Source organism: Marmota flaviventris (genome assembly GCF_047511675.1).
Source record: "Marmota flaviventris isolate mMarFla1 chromosome 5 unlocalized genomic scaffold, mMarFla1.hap1 SUPER_5_unloc_2, whole genome shotgun sequence".
NCBI lineage: Eukaryota > Metazoa > Chordata > Mammalia > Rodentia > Sciuridae > Marmota > Marmota flaviventris.
In genome coordinates, this window is record NW_027287680.1 from 132,613 (window position 1) to 147,743 (window position 15,131).

Genomic DNA, 15,131 nt, shown 5'->3' on the forward strand with positions numbered 1-15,131 from the left:
ACGTGTGGTTGAAACTTCTGTCTCAAAGGGATTCAAATCACCATTACCTAACACTTAAAGCTCTCCATCCTGTTCTGGAATAGCTGGGTATCTCCCTCCTGAGACTAATTCTGGACATCAGGCCAGAGCTGCAGAGCTGAGCAGGTTGGTGAATTTGCTCTAAATTTGAACTGAGTTTATCTCCAAGTCAGCAAATACAGGTGAAATGGCCAAGGATTCTGTCCCTTGGGCTTGGACATTGGGGATAAATTAGAGGAGAAAGAGGACATGCAAGGCTTGCTGCAGGAAGTATCTACACCAGGTGCAACAGCTCATCTTTCTGTTCCTCTTGTAGGCCCGGCCCCAAGGAAGTGAGGAATGTTTTACTGTTTCCACTTGAACAAGGTAACAGCAAAGGAAGACATATGAACAAAACAATAAACTAGGGGACAATGCACAAGGTGAAAGAAAGGCTTTGTGATTTCAGCATAAACATGATGGCTAAAGGAGGGAGCAGTGAATGCTCATTCAGCCTCACTGCTCCCTTCTTTAGCCATCATGTTTATGCTGAAATCACAAAGGATTCCTTTCTGCTCATCAGCAAACCTAGTTTACCGATCATGGCAGACTGAATAAAGATTGGTGTTTAAACATTTTGAAGAATTAAATAAACTGTAAGCAGAAATATGTAATTACAAACTCTCTTCTCTCAAAATACAAACTCAAAGTCTGAGATTGTGGGTCAGTGGCAGAGTGCTTCCCTCACACATATTATGCACTGGTTTTGATCCTCAGCACCACCTAAAAATAAATAAACAAAATAAAGGCATTGTGTCCATCTACAACTAAAAAAAATACAAACTCAAGAGCTCCAAATGGGGTGATACAAAAAGATATTTTTATGCTGGAGTGTTGATTTGTGTTGGCTTTAACTAATGGAGATCTTTTGGAGATCTGTTTTTTTCTCTCCAAAGAAAACACTTTCTACTGTGTAGTGGCATCCCCTTTCTTCATAGAAAATTTTAACTGGGTTTCTCCAGAAATCATCACCATGGTTGATTGTCAACAAAAGAGTCTCTACAAAAGAATTCAATGTAGATAAACTTCCTATTTTTGTTGTGCCCTATTTTACTTGGCCACTACCCTGGAAGAAATTGGCACTCCAGATGCTGGACACCCCCTTACTAGTTTTTCACAAACATTTATCCAGTACAGTAGTTTGTTGAAAAGTGTAAACAAGGCCTTTAACCTTGAGCTGGGCTTCACAGAGATTGCTACATTTCTAAGAAAGTTACCAATTGGGTTCCAAGGTAACAGCTGGCAGGGGAGGAAAGAAAGGGGAGAAGCAGCTTTTCCCTTCTCAGGTGTTGTTCTTGAAGGGTTAACTTGCCCAGAACAGTAAAAGAAAAAGCTGCTTTATGTGAACTTCTGCAGACTGTGAACTTCTGAGACCCTCCCCTTACATGCTGGGTATAAAACTCTGAAACTACCTGAACTCAGGGTTCAGGGGATTGATTGATTGAGTAGAGCAAAAGCTGTGCCCTCTGAACCTGGCTTCAGCCAAATAAAAATGTTTCCTGCTATCTTTGCTGCCTTGCCTCATCTATCCCTACAACAACTGCACAAAGACTAAGTCATTACATGACAGATTGGAAAACCTAAGAGTAAACATGAAAGGAAAATGAAGTGCTGGGTATGGTGGTGCCTGCCTGTAAACCCATTGTCTCTGGAGCCTGAGGCTAGAGGATTGCAAATTCAAAGCCAACCTAGGCAATTTAGTGAGGCCCTCAGCAACTCAGCCAGATATTGTCTCAAAATAAAAAAAAATAATAAATAAAAAGTTCTGGGAATGTACTCAATGTTTAAGCACCTCTGGGTTCATCCCCAATACCAAAAAAAAAAAAAAAAAAAGTTAAATGAAGTGATGTGAACTTTAAAATCCCACAGTGTGATGCTCTCCAGGATTATAGGATTATAGGACTGTCTACAAAAGAGTTCAATGTAGATAAACTTCCTATTTTTGTTGTGCCCTATTTTACTTGGCCACTACCCTGGAAGAAATTGGCACTCCAGGTGCTGGACACCCCCTTACTAGTTTTTAACAAACTAGTAATTAATCTTAATTGGGATAATGCAGTTCCCTGGGTTTGAGTCTCCTCCATGCTTGAGGTATGGGAGGAAAAGGGAAGATGGACACCCCTTCAGGCCCTGCTATGTGCTGGACACACACAGCTCTCTTACTCCTTCTCCACAGCTCTCACCTGAGGTTGCTGAGACTGAGTTAGCAGAGGCTCAACTATTTGCTCATTGTTTTTGAGATGACTGTCTGTAATACTTTTAAAAGTGTGCATTACTTGTAAACATTGTAACATAAACTTGTGTTTCTACTCTTGCTTCACTTACATGTGCTAGGACCTGTCAAATGAGGTTTTGTTTGTCTGTTTGGGTTTTTTTTTTTTTTTTTTTTTTTTTTTTTTTTTTTTTTTACTACATCATTGAACATTGTTTTTTAGGACGATTAAAGGAGACATTAATCTTTGACACAACATGTAGCCACAGAAACAATATTCTCCAAGTTATAATGTAACTAAAGGGTGGTGTTTTATGTAATTCTGGGGCATGAAAATAAGTCTCATCTCTGATTAAAAAAACTTGCTTATCATCAATAAAAACAGACCCTCAGGACAAATTCCATTGTCCCAGATTATACCACCTTCAAATTCAAGATATTAGGACGCTCAAAGTAAATGTTTTTTTTATCCATTACCTGAAAAGAGAAAAGTTTTCAATTTTGGAAAATGATAAACCCATCCTAATTCCATCTTCAGATTGAGATCCATCTCATCACAAAGTCATAAAAAGTTCATTTCTGTTTTACCATAAAATACTAGGATTTCTATTTGTCCTGATCATAATCTGATTTTTAAACTTTTTTGGAAATCCTGCCTATGCTCTGAACTCACCCATGCCTGGCTCTTCTTGAGCAGATAACAACCCTCCCTAAAACCTTAGTGGCCCCTCATAAATTCTGATGTTGGAATCTCAATTCACTCCCTACCTTGAAATGTTAAGCCATGTAGAGCTTTAACCTGCTATCTTCCCTTGTATTACACTTGCCAGAAACAAGTTAGCTGTAAATTTCCCAAGACAGTTGTCTTTGTAAATTTTGGTTATAAAAAACCCTATGCCCTTAGATTGGCCTGACTTTTGTGTGAGACAGTTGCCGGCCAGCCAGCTCTCTTGTGTACACAATGTATGCTTGCTTTAATTTTGTTTAAAATTGGAGTCAGTGGCCTTTTCTTTGTGTCACTGGTTCAACAGAAAAATAATTATTGCAGTAATTATCATTAAACAATTTTATAACACTGAATTATAATCTCATAGCAGAGAATATAATTGTCAACAGAGGCTCTCTTCAAAATGGCTGCTTTGTGGAAGTCATAAACTTATAGGAGACTGTGTGTTCAGGGAGTGGCACTTCCAGGCCTGCTGGCTCGTTTCTTACTCTGAAATTAAAACTGGACTAAATAAAGGAGAAAGTGCCCTAGTTTCTGGGCTATGCATGGTAAACACTAATTTATAAAATGTTCTAGTCAGATTTTGTTAGTTTGGTCTATATTACTAATTTACTTTGGAGGCTAATACTTGGTTCAGTTAATCATCAGATCTGCTGAAAGCCTATTATTTAATAGCTCCTGAGCCAGTGAACAGAGACAGAATCCAATGGGTCCCACCTTGTCCCTAAAATACACCCAGCTGTACTGAGGTGCCCAGGCCTCAGGGGTCCCTAGCATACTTGGGTTCCTATGCTAAACCCAGGGTAGGCACAGCTGTCCTCATTGCCCACTGCCCAGTCTCTGCCCTGGGCTCCTCCTCACACCTCTCTCCTCAACCAAAGCCTGATGTGTGAGCTCCAGAAGATGACATGACCCCATGCCACACCCATTGGCCTCTCACCTGGTCCAGGGCAGAGTCTGAGTCCTCATCCCTCCCTTCACAATTGCCCTGAAGTCTGAAGCTTCCAGAGCCCTCTTGTCTCTGCTGCTGCCCTGATGATCCAGACGGGCTCCCTCCAGGGCTGGTCCTGCTCTTTGGTCTGTGCAGAGTGGTCCAGAGCCTGAGGGCCCCAACAGCACCACCTCGGAGTGGCTTCTTCAATGCTGCTGCCCACATCTCCCTCTGTCCTTTTTTCCTGCTTGGTTCCTCTTTCCCATATGAACTACTGTGTATCCACACTCTAAATTTTAACTCCAGGAACATGGAATCTCATGTGTTGTAGCCACAGAAGCCAGTCCACCGCTGGCAGCATGGTCATTAGGCAGGAACCCTGAGCACTTACTGAATGGATGAGTGGATCTCAGTGCTGGTGATCTTGTGTTCATCTTCTCTGTGAGTCATGAGTGTTTGTTGCTGTCAGTGGTGGAAGCAGAGGAGCCTGGATCTTCTCTGTCTTTCTGCCCAGCAGCTCTGTCTGTGCTCAGCTGGGTTCCTGGTCACACACTTGTCATGCTTAGTATGTTTCTACCAGACAACTCCAAAATACATTCCCATTTTTTTTATCATAAGCTCTCCATCACAAACTTATTCATGTTACTCACAGTAGTAGAAAGTAGGAGTTGATTTCAAGTTACTAAATATGAATAATAAAAATGCAACCTTAATTGTTGTTTATTTCTGTTAAAAATCAATAATCCAGGTTAACTACTCAAACTAATATGTGGGATAGAATGTGGCCTCAGTATTTCTTTAGGATAGAAGGGCACAAATGTATAAACCAGATAATCATACTGACACTGAAGAAGTCAAACACATATTTTGGAAATATAATAAATGTCAGAATCAGAATATGTGCATAGATGAGAGAATAAATGAGAGAAAAAAAACAATAGCCAGAAAGGAAACACCTGTGTAAGCTACATTCAGGAAGCCACCTCTGCTCAGGTTCCTTCCTAGGTGAACAGCTCAGCAGCAGAGTCAGCTCCTGCCTGCAGCTTGTAAACTAAACTGCAGGACAGGGAGGGAAACAAGCATCCTATGATCCATGCACCTTGACCAGGTCTGAAGCTTGTAATTAGGCACGATCTCTTAGAGAACAGTAAAAATTACACAAATTGCATTGGATAACTTACAGCATACACAGTAAATCATTCACCAGTTATGAAATGTGATATCATGGAATGATTAGAAATGTGATGTCAAAGTGTGTTCCCAGATATGCCTGTATTTGAAAATTTATTCTTTACATCCACGAATTCTACTTAAAACATGGGAAATAAAAACCTTAATGACTAAATTCATATTAAAGTAAATGTGGTAATGTGAAGAAAACTTCATTTAAGTTATGTTATCTTCAAATTTCACCTACACACATAAGAAAGTGTGTCTGTGTTTCCATTATCAACACCCATGTTCTAGTTCTAGCTTGCCACTGTGAAAATAGAATAAAAACCTTGTAAATGATTTAGTTGGTCAACTTTATCATATGCAATTTACTTATAAAAAGAAAATGAAAATGTACTGAAAACCTATGTTTGATAAAAAAAAATATTATAAGTTATCCATAAATGGAAACCTCATTAGAAGACGATGTCCAAAGAAAATGTTATAATTAGGGTGAAGCTTATAGGTCACATGATACCTTTTCAGTTCAAGAACAATGCTTTGGATGGTGAACCACCTTTAGGACCAGCAGAGAAGCTTCTGTTTAGGAGGTGAGCAGCACAGCACCTGGGAGAAGACTTTGGCTTACTCAGCTGCAGTAGTACCAGTGGGGTGGGAAAATGAGAAACCAAAGATGTGAAAGGTAAGGTCATGAAGTACATAGTGTCAAGGACAAGAAATTTTCTGAGCCAAACAGGCCATATCTGTGGTAAAAATGCAGTGTTAAGTTGAGGTGGTGGGAATGCAGGGATCCTTGTTTCCTCAGGTGCAAAGACTCCTTCATAGTCCTGAGGAATGCTCCTGCCCAGCAGTGTTGAGGAAGGACTCCCCCAGTTATTTCATTATATTTGAAGTTGAGATGGGGACCAGAGAGAACTAGGAAAGTAATACTCAATTCAAATATTAAAATCAATTGATAGTTTTCCCCATATTTGTTGGACATTTGTGTTTCTTCTTTTCAAAAGTGTCTGTTTTATTCATTTGCTCATTTATTAATTGAGCTATTTTACTTTTTGCCAAAAAATTTTTGTGAGTTATTTATGTATTCTAGATATTAAGCTTCTTTCAGAAGAGTACCTAGCAAAGATTTTCTCCCATTCTGTAGGCTCTGTCTTCACATTCCTTATTGTTTCCTTTTCTGTGCAGAAAGGTTTTGATTTGATCGCATGTCATTTATGGACTCTGGGCACTATTTTCTGAGCCTTAGTGGTCCTATTGAGAAGTCATTGCCTGTGCCTGTATGCTAGAATGTTGACCCCATGTTTTCTCCTAGAAGCTTCAGTTTTGGGTCTGATTCCTAGGTCTTAGATCCATTTGGGGTTCACTTTCAAGAACTGTGAGGAATACATTTTCATTTTTCTACATATGAATAATAAGTTTTTCTATCACCAATTTTTGAAAAACCTGTCTTATTTCCAATGTATGTTTTTGGCACCTTTGTCAGGGATTGAATGACTATAGGTGTCTGTCTTTGTCTCTGTGTCCTCTATTCTGTATCATTAACAATTAGAAAAATGCAAATCAAAACTACACTGAGATCTTTTACATCATGCCACTCAGAATTACAGTCATCAAGAATATAAATAATAATAAATGATAGAGAAGATGTGGCAGAAAAGGAAAATGTTCATATTTGGGGGATTATAAATTAGTAAAACACAATGGAAATCAGTATGGAGGTTCCTCAAAAGGATAGGCATGGAACTACACCATATGACTCAGCTGTGCCACTCCTTGGTATTTAGCTTGAAAAATTAAAGTCATTATACTACTATGACACATGCATACCCAAGTTTATGGCAGCACAATTCACAATTCTCAAACTATAGAACCAGCCTTGGTTTCCCTCAGTGGGTGAATGGATAAAGAAAATGTGGTACATATACAAATAAAAATAAGCAAATAAAATATACATATACAAATAAAAATATACTTTTATTCATCCTTAGAATAAATAACCTATGTCAATTGAAGGAAAATGGATAGCTCTGGAGACCATTTTGTGAAGTGAAAAAAAAAACTGAGAAGTTCAAAAGTCATATGTTTTCTCTCATATGTGAAAGGTATAGAAGGAAAAGTAAATGAAAGACAGAGTGATGGGAATCTCATAAAAATCATAGGGAGATCCGTAGAAGAAAGGGATCAAGGGGAGAGAGGCAGAGAAGGCAGGGAAGTTCTAGGGAGTGATGTCAGCCATATCCTATGGTTATACTTTGTGCTTATACAAATATTTAACAACAAATGTACAACTGTACATTCTGTACAACTGTAACACACCAATTAAAATGGAGAAAGAGCTAAAATCATATAAGCTACTATTACACATTTGTTATCTGAGTCATACATATACTTACATAAAAATTCATTTAACAAAAGCTCTGTAGGATTAACCATTTGTTCTAAACAAATGCTAATATACTAAATTTCCTTTATTCTCCTCTTATTTTGTCATATTTTTTACTTAGTTTTTTAAATTCATTTTTATTCAAGCAGTGCATTTTTATGGAGAAACAGAACCAAACTTCAAATGATTTCATTTTGTTGGGGTTGTTACCCCAAAACCAAACTGGCCTACTTCTCTTGCTCCTGATCATCTTTGTGTTTGTTCTCGCGTGTTTGGGGAACTCAGGAATGACTGCCCTCATCTTCTTGTACCCACGGCTCCTGACCCCCATGTACTTTCTCCTCAGCCAGCTCTCCCTCAGAGACCTGATGTACATCTCCTCCACGGTCCCCAAGATGGCCATCAACTTCCTGTCTGGACAGAAGAGCATCTCCTTCCTGGGCTCTGGTGTGCAAAGCTTCTTATTCCTGACCATGGCCAGCTCAGAAGATTTAATCCTGGCTTCCATGGCCTATGACCACTTTGTGGCCATCTGTTTTCCCCTCCACCATCCTATACATGTGAGTAAGATGATGTGTGGGAAGATGATTTTATGCCCTTCATCTTCCTTACTTCAGGTCCAGGGCCATCAATCATTTCTTCTGTGAAGTTCCTGCCATGTTGCCCTTGGCCTGTGGGGACACCTGGGTCTATGACACATGGTGTTTGTGAGCACAAGCCTGTTTCTCCTTGTTCCTTTCCTTGGCATCACTGTGTCCTGTGGATGGGTCCTTTTTGCTGTCTCCCATATGCACTCAAAAGACAGAATAAGAAAGGCCTTCACCACGTGTGCCACACATTTAACTCTGGTGGCACTTTACCATACACCTTTTGTTTACACTTATCTCAGTGATACTGCCAGTTATAAGTGATGAGTTCTGCTCCTTCAGATGTTGAACTATAACATTAGAGAAGTGCGCCAAGACAAGAATATAAAGCAGGGTTTACTTAAAAAGGGGGTAACAGACTTCTCCAGGAGGGAGAAGGGGGCTATAGCTGGTATCCTGGTATGGCAAGAAGTAAGGGTGTTTTTCCTTTTTATGTGTCCTAGGCTTCCTTTGTTCTACCCTCTTCCCCCTTTTCCTTCTTGTGTATGTGACTAGGCCCAGGAAATGCTTGGTGGGATGGCCAAAAGGTGGGAAGCCAGTCTGGAGGGGCCATGGAAGAGTGATCTGGGCAAGAAGGACATGTAATTAGTAACTCCCTGTAGGGAGTGACAATTCCTGGGATAGGTTACCTTAGCAATAGGTTGGAGCAGGGGCAGGTTCTTGATAAGGTTGGATAAAGGGCTCTGTAGGAATTAACATTTCAATTCCTCCATCCTGTAGAATCTGACTCTTGCCTATATACCAAATTCTGGCTTCATTTTCCCCTCTAATTTTAGAAACTCCTTACTGCTGTGAGGAAAAGGGACAATGATCATCTGGCTGCTTTGAGCTGAGAGGGACGATGTGAAATGCCGCAAGCAGTTTGAAGTTTCCTTTTAGAAGTCAGGTTGAATTGAAGTCTGTTTGGGGAAGAACAGTTTGTAAAGTTATTTCAGGGCAGGTGCTTCTATAAGAGATAAACAAAAAGACATGAGTACTAAAATGAGATTAATACAAAATAAATGTTGCAACATCTGGAACATGTCAATGAATATCATGAAAATAATAGAAGGTCTTTCACCCAGAGGTTTGAGGGTTAGGTTTTCTCCATAACTAGACTGGAGAGGACAAGGCCTTTATTTGGGAATGTAAATCTTTAACATTGTGTGTTATCAGGAATTAAATCACAACATTTAACTTTTAATGTCACAGAGGTTTACCCTTTAAGATGTAGTTAAGTTACTCAATGTCATTTAATTTTGTAAAGTCTTTCTACTTGTATGACTTCTATGTTTAGTAGAGATCCCTTTATTTCTGTTACTTAGGGCTAGATAATCATACTATCCCTAAGTAACAGAAATAAAGGGATCTATTAAGCTTACCTGTGTAGGTTAGGAATATCTATAGGCCTTAAACTAACTAAAAACTTCTGACTCTGGTAATTTCTCTTGATAGTTATCAGGCATTCTTCCTAAGAATCTCTTGTAATCTTTTGTAGCTTCCAGTTTTACTTACTCTTGGGGGTAACACAAGTGTATATATCTTAAGTTACATTTAACTTTCTTTCTTTCTTTTTTTTAATGCCAAGAAATGGCTGTGTTTTGGTTTAACTGTTTTTGCTAGGTATTTAAAATCATGCTGGTCAAAATTGACTTCCTACCTACTGTTAAGAGTCAGGTAAGTTTCCATGGGAGTCACTAATGTGAATCTTGAGAGCAGCTTCTTATCTCTGTTAGTGCCATTTGTGCTAGAATGGTTCACATTCTTGCTGACCATGTGAGTTCTCTTGGAAGTATCATAGATGTCTACCTTCTCCAATGACCCTCGTCCTCTTCATAGCAAGTGCACCAATTGGCTTTTTGTTCTCCAGTGGTCACATTAATCTCCCTGATCAGGAGGTTGTGTGGCCCATAGTTGCAAAGCTCTTCAGAGAAGTTCCCTTGTTCCCTGGATTCAGACTGATTTAGAATACAAGAGCCAAATATTGGATTTCTTGGCCCTTTTAATTTAACTCTAATTTTTAAGTCCTCATCTTAAAGATCCAGCAAGTCAGTTTCACCCATCTTAAAGTAAGAGTACTGGGCTTTAACTTCAATGTCTATAATCTTACAGTCATTGACCCCTTTTATTAATTGGGGTCTGTATTTTCCTATGTGTCCTGAAGGTGTGGTTTATTATCTTAAATTAATCCAGGTTGTGTGTTCTTGAAGCAATACCTCTGCAAAATATTAAAAGGCAACAGTTACATCATTTATAAAGAGAATGCAAAATGAATTTAACAAATGTAAAAACATATTTAGATCATATAATAGCTATCTTGAATTTTTGCTGAGTTATACATTATATCCTTTTTAGGTCAATTTGAGGTGGCTAAGGGAACAAAAGCATCAGGCAAACTGTGTGTGTGAAACAACAAGCAATCAGGTGCCAATACACACGCAGTGATCATGCCTCATATAACCATCTGTCAATCAGCGGGGTCTCCTGATCAATCCTGGAAGGACACAGATTTCATCAAGATTCCTTAACCAACCCCAGGAGGACAAGGGACTTGAACAACCTCCCTTTCCTGTCCCAATTCCTCCCTTCCTGCCCTACACTCAATAAAATTCCAATCTGGCTGAGCCTGGGCATGAGTCCCCCAGACCTGCTCTGTTGGACTGGAGGGTCTTGCCCAGGAGTGAATATCAATAAAACCTTGTTCAGCTGCCTTTAATCTGCTTCATTTTGATCACCAGTGCCTGACCTTACAATCCCCTGTTTGAGACCACAGTAATTCTTACAACAAAAATCAATCCTTTTAACACAATTTCAATTAACTGAAGTGTGGCCGACTTTGGAGTCATTCTGCTGTGTAATAAGGTGGGTGGGCAGAGCCTTATCTCAGGTAAGGTGGGCTCTTCATAAATCTTAAGTGTTGTAGTTTTGAAGCTGATTTTTGCTTCTTAAATATCATTTTATAAAGTTTACATATATTGTTTTTTGAGTCTACATGAATTTTAGCTAGAAAAATATATTACATTTAAAAGGTAAATTAAAGAAAAGCTGAGAGCTTTTAACCTTTTTTGTAGAGAAGTAGCAAAATGCTTTTATGTTTAACAATATTAACCTTTAAATTGATTAGGCTCTAATTTGCTTCAAAATATATTGAAATTTTACACCAGTGTAAGAGTTAACATAAAACTTTATGCATCTTATTGATAACAAGTCCAGTTATAGATCAGTAAGCCATATAAATAAATCCCCAATAAAATTTGTAATCCTTATAAGTCTAAAATTACCATACAACTTTAATTTGGAGAACACCAGCTTGATTTTATATATATATTCAATTCTTCTACATTAAACACTTGTATATCTGGAAGATATGAACACAGTTAATATACAAAGAGGAGTAATAGCACTACAATTACATTGATGTTTTTATATTAACCAAGTTAACTTTTTTTAAAAAATCTAGACTTTGTAAAAGTGCAATATTCCAAAATAACAATTGTTTAACCAGAGTTGTATGAATCTTAATTTCTTTAAAAGTATATGTTCTAAAAAATAAAACTTAACAGACACCATGCTAGTAAATTAATGTTTTAAGAAATTTCTTGTGAGGAGAACCAATTTGGCTTTTATAAAGGATTCCACCACTAATCTGCCTGGGAAATAGCCATGCACGTAATGACCTGGCTCAACACTGTGAAAGCAAGGTTTTAAAATGATTGCTCAGTTTTCTACAAACACATAGCAATATTATCATTTCCTGGACTGTGCAAGTCTCTGTTCCATTGTATATTTCAGAACTAGGGCATCTTGGACTGGGAGTTCATCTCCATCTGATGGCCTGGCTCACACAGGAACTCATTTCATGTTTGTTGACTGACTAATCAAATAAGTGAATCCATCTCCTACCTGTCCCAATTCCACATTGATGGGTGGAGCCCTTTAAAGCATCAAAGACTTTGCAGGATCCTTAAATAAAAACTAAAATTCCTTCCAAGGAAAGGAAAAAAAAAAAAGAAATTTCTTGTCACTTTAACATATAGATTAATCTTTAGTTTGTATCAATATATCAACATTTGACCTTAGGGAAAAAACTTAAATAGGTTTGAATGATTGTTCCATATATGTAAATAACCAACTCAGTATCATACAAACTTGTTGAAATTTGCTCTTTATTTACAAGATGTTCTTTATCACTTACTTAGACTCTTTTTGTTTATTTCATCAAATGATGACTTTCTTACCCCCAAACACCTACTTTTCCTTCTATTGAATATAGTTTTCATATCTAGAACCTTTTAATTTCTCTTTCCCATCTGTTAACCTCCTTTTCTGTTCACAATTTGAAAAATTCCTTGTAAATTTCTGAATTTAGACTCCATTTTAATGAGAAGAAATACTTTATGTTATTTACAGTACTCTAATTAAAAACACAGTTGAAATTTTAGGGTCCCTTTTGTATACAGAATCACAACTGTTTACCATGTTATGAAAATATACGCAATTCCCTTAAATAGAATTATATCTGTTGGGACTTTAAACTGTTAGTAATCTTGTTTTCAGTGATGACAAAGCAATTTTAAACTCTTTTTTTATTGTTCAATTTGTAAAAACACCAATAATGCTACTCAGGGGAATTTAAGGAGTTAAGAGTACTTGATGTTATAATTCAACAGTTGACATTTTAACCTTGTAAATTAATCAGATGTCTAACAAACACATTTATGAGAAATCCTAACTCAAAATTAACTTACTTATTTTTACCAAAATATCAGACAAGTGTATTGCTCAGTATTAGCCATCTCTCCCTTGTTGAAGAAAAGTCCCAGAAACAATGGATATTTAACTTTTATAAATATCAACATTTTATTAGTTCCTTGAACAACTAGAGAGACTTGTGGGTTAAGTAATTTCAAAGATATCTTTACTTTTATTTGTTTACCCAATCTAAACTGAACCTTCTTAAATCATGTGAATTAAGGTATTTGGATCCTTTTTTTTTAAATTTATGAGCACTCCTTATCTATCTATTCTTAATGTATGGATGCACACACATGTGGACAGACAACACAAAACACAGTATGCACACACACAAAAGTGAAAGCCTTGTAGCTTTCCCCAGGTGAATCTCCCTTGTGATGTTATAGATGTTTAAATAAATAAATACATAAATTTTTAAAAACCTCTTTGGTTGAATAAAAAATAGGACTGATCACAAAAACTCTATTTTAGGTTTGTAGAATCAAAATTATGAGCTAAAAAATACAGAATCTAAGAAAAATTAAGACTCCTACCAAAAAAAAAAGACACGGCTGGTAACTATTTTAGTAAATTATACAATTAACCTTTTGGTTTAGTCTAGTAAAAGTTCAGGTAAAAGACACTTTTTCCTTTTTCCCCCCTTGGGCCTCAGATTAGGCTCCTACTAAACCTGCAGTCTTCTTCCATTTACATTTCAATGTAAGTCCTGGCTAAGACCTGGAAAGAGCTCAGGAAAACCACTGTTCTGAGCAGAAACCTCATGTCCAAGGCATTTTAACCATTTTTGCTAGTTGGTAACCCACAGGTCTGGATGTCAAAAATGATGATACCTTATTTTCCATTATTTTTGAGACCAAAGCTACTATGTTAAGATGCTTACTGAGATAAGCTACTGTCTGTTGAGTGGGTCCATTCTCTTGTGTGACATTCCTAGGGCTATTCCTCCTCTCTCAGTGACAAACAGGTTAAATTTTGCTTTATAGGTAAGTTGAGCACAGGGTCTTGAAGTAAGTCCCCTTTTCAATGTCTGGAAACTTTTACAATGTTTTGGTTCCCATGTCAGGGCAATTGTTACTTGGTGTAGAATTCTTTTAATGAGGCTGTGAAAAGGTTTAGCCATTTCCCCATTCCCAGAAATCTAAAGCCTGTAGTATCCAGTATCCCTAGGTAGCCTCTGAGTTGCCTTGTGGTCTGGGGTAGAGGGTATTTTCCTGTGGGGTTACTCTTTCCTGTCCTAGCTTGCAGGTTCCTTGAGATAGCTATAATTCTAAAGTGGGAAACAGGTGGGTTGGTGGGGCCAGGGAGGAGTGATTCAGTCAGGAAAGGGGTGTAATTAACAACTCCCTGTATGGAGTGACAATCCCTTGGACAGGTTACCTTAGCAATAGGTTGGAGCAGAGGCAGGTTATTGATAAGAGGAGGAGGAAGGGCTCTGAAGGAATTAACATTTCAATTTCTCCATTCTCTGGATCTGATCCTTGCTTATCTGCCTATCTAATTCTGGCTTCTTCAGGCCCAGGAGTCTTGGCTTATCAGCAGAGCATGAGAATCTAGCTGTCTTCTACACCATTATCACTCCCAATGTGCAATCACATCACCTACAGCCTGAGGGACAAGGAGGTCCTGGGGGCCACAGGAAGAGTATGTGAAGTGTTCAACCCCAGGAAGAAGTGAGCATGACTGTCCCTGTGTTGAACCCTGATGCAAAGAAAAGACCACCGACTCCAATTTTAAATCAATTAAAGCAAACTTGTATTTGTGTACACAAAGAGAGCTGATCAGTGGCTGTCTCTCTTAACGTGGGCTAGAGAGCAGCCCCCAGCTCTTCAGGAAACAGGTTTTATAGCACAAAAAATTGCAAAGGGGAGGTATCTTGAGAACTTATAGTTAACAAGATTTTGACAAGCATAATACAAAAGCAGATAGCAGGTTAGTGATCTGCACGGCATGATATTTCAAAGTGGGGAATAAACTCAGATCCCAACATCAGAATTTATGAGGTGCTGCTGAGGTTTCAGAAGGGTTGTTATCTGGTCAAGGGGAGCCAGGATTTATCAATTGCCACTAAGGTTTCAGAGAGGGTTGTTATATGGGCAGGGAAAGCCAGGCATGGGAGAGTTCAAGTCATGGGCAGGAATTCCAAACAAGTTTAGAAATTGCAATAATTTATAGTAAAACAGAAATTAAATTTTCATGACTTTGTGACAAGACAGCCCCCAATCTTAAGGTGGAATTAGGCTGGGTTCATCACCTGCTTCTCTCTGTTG

General features: G+C 38.1%; 1 pseudogene; it reads left to right on the forward strand.

Annotated features, from left to right (window-relative positions):
* The first annotated feature begins 7,641 nt into the window (after positions 1 to 7,641).
* On the forward strand, positions 7,642 to 14,538 carry LOC139703671 (olfactory receptor 2L13-like; annotated as a pseudogene).
* The last annotated feature ends 593 nt before the right edge of the window (positions 14,539 to 15,131 follow it).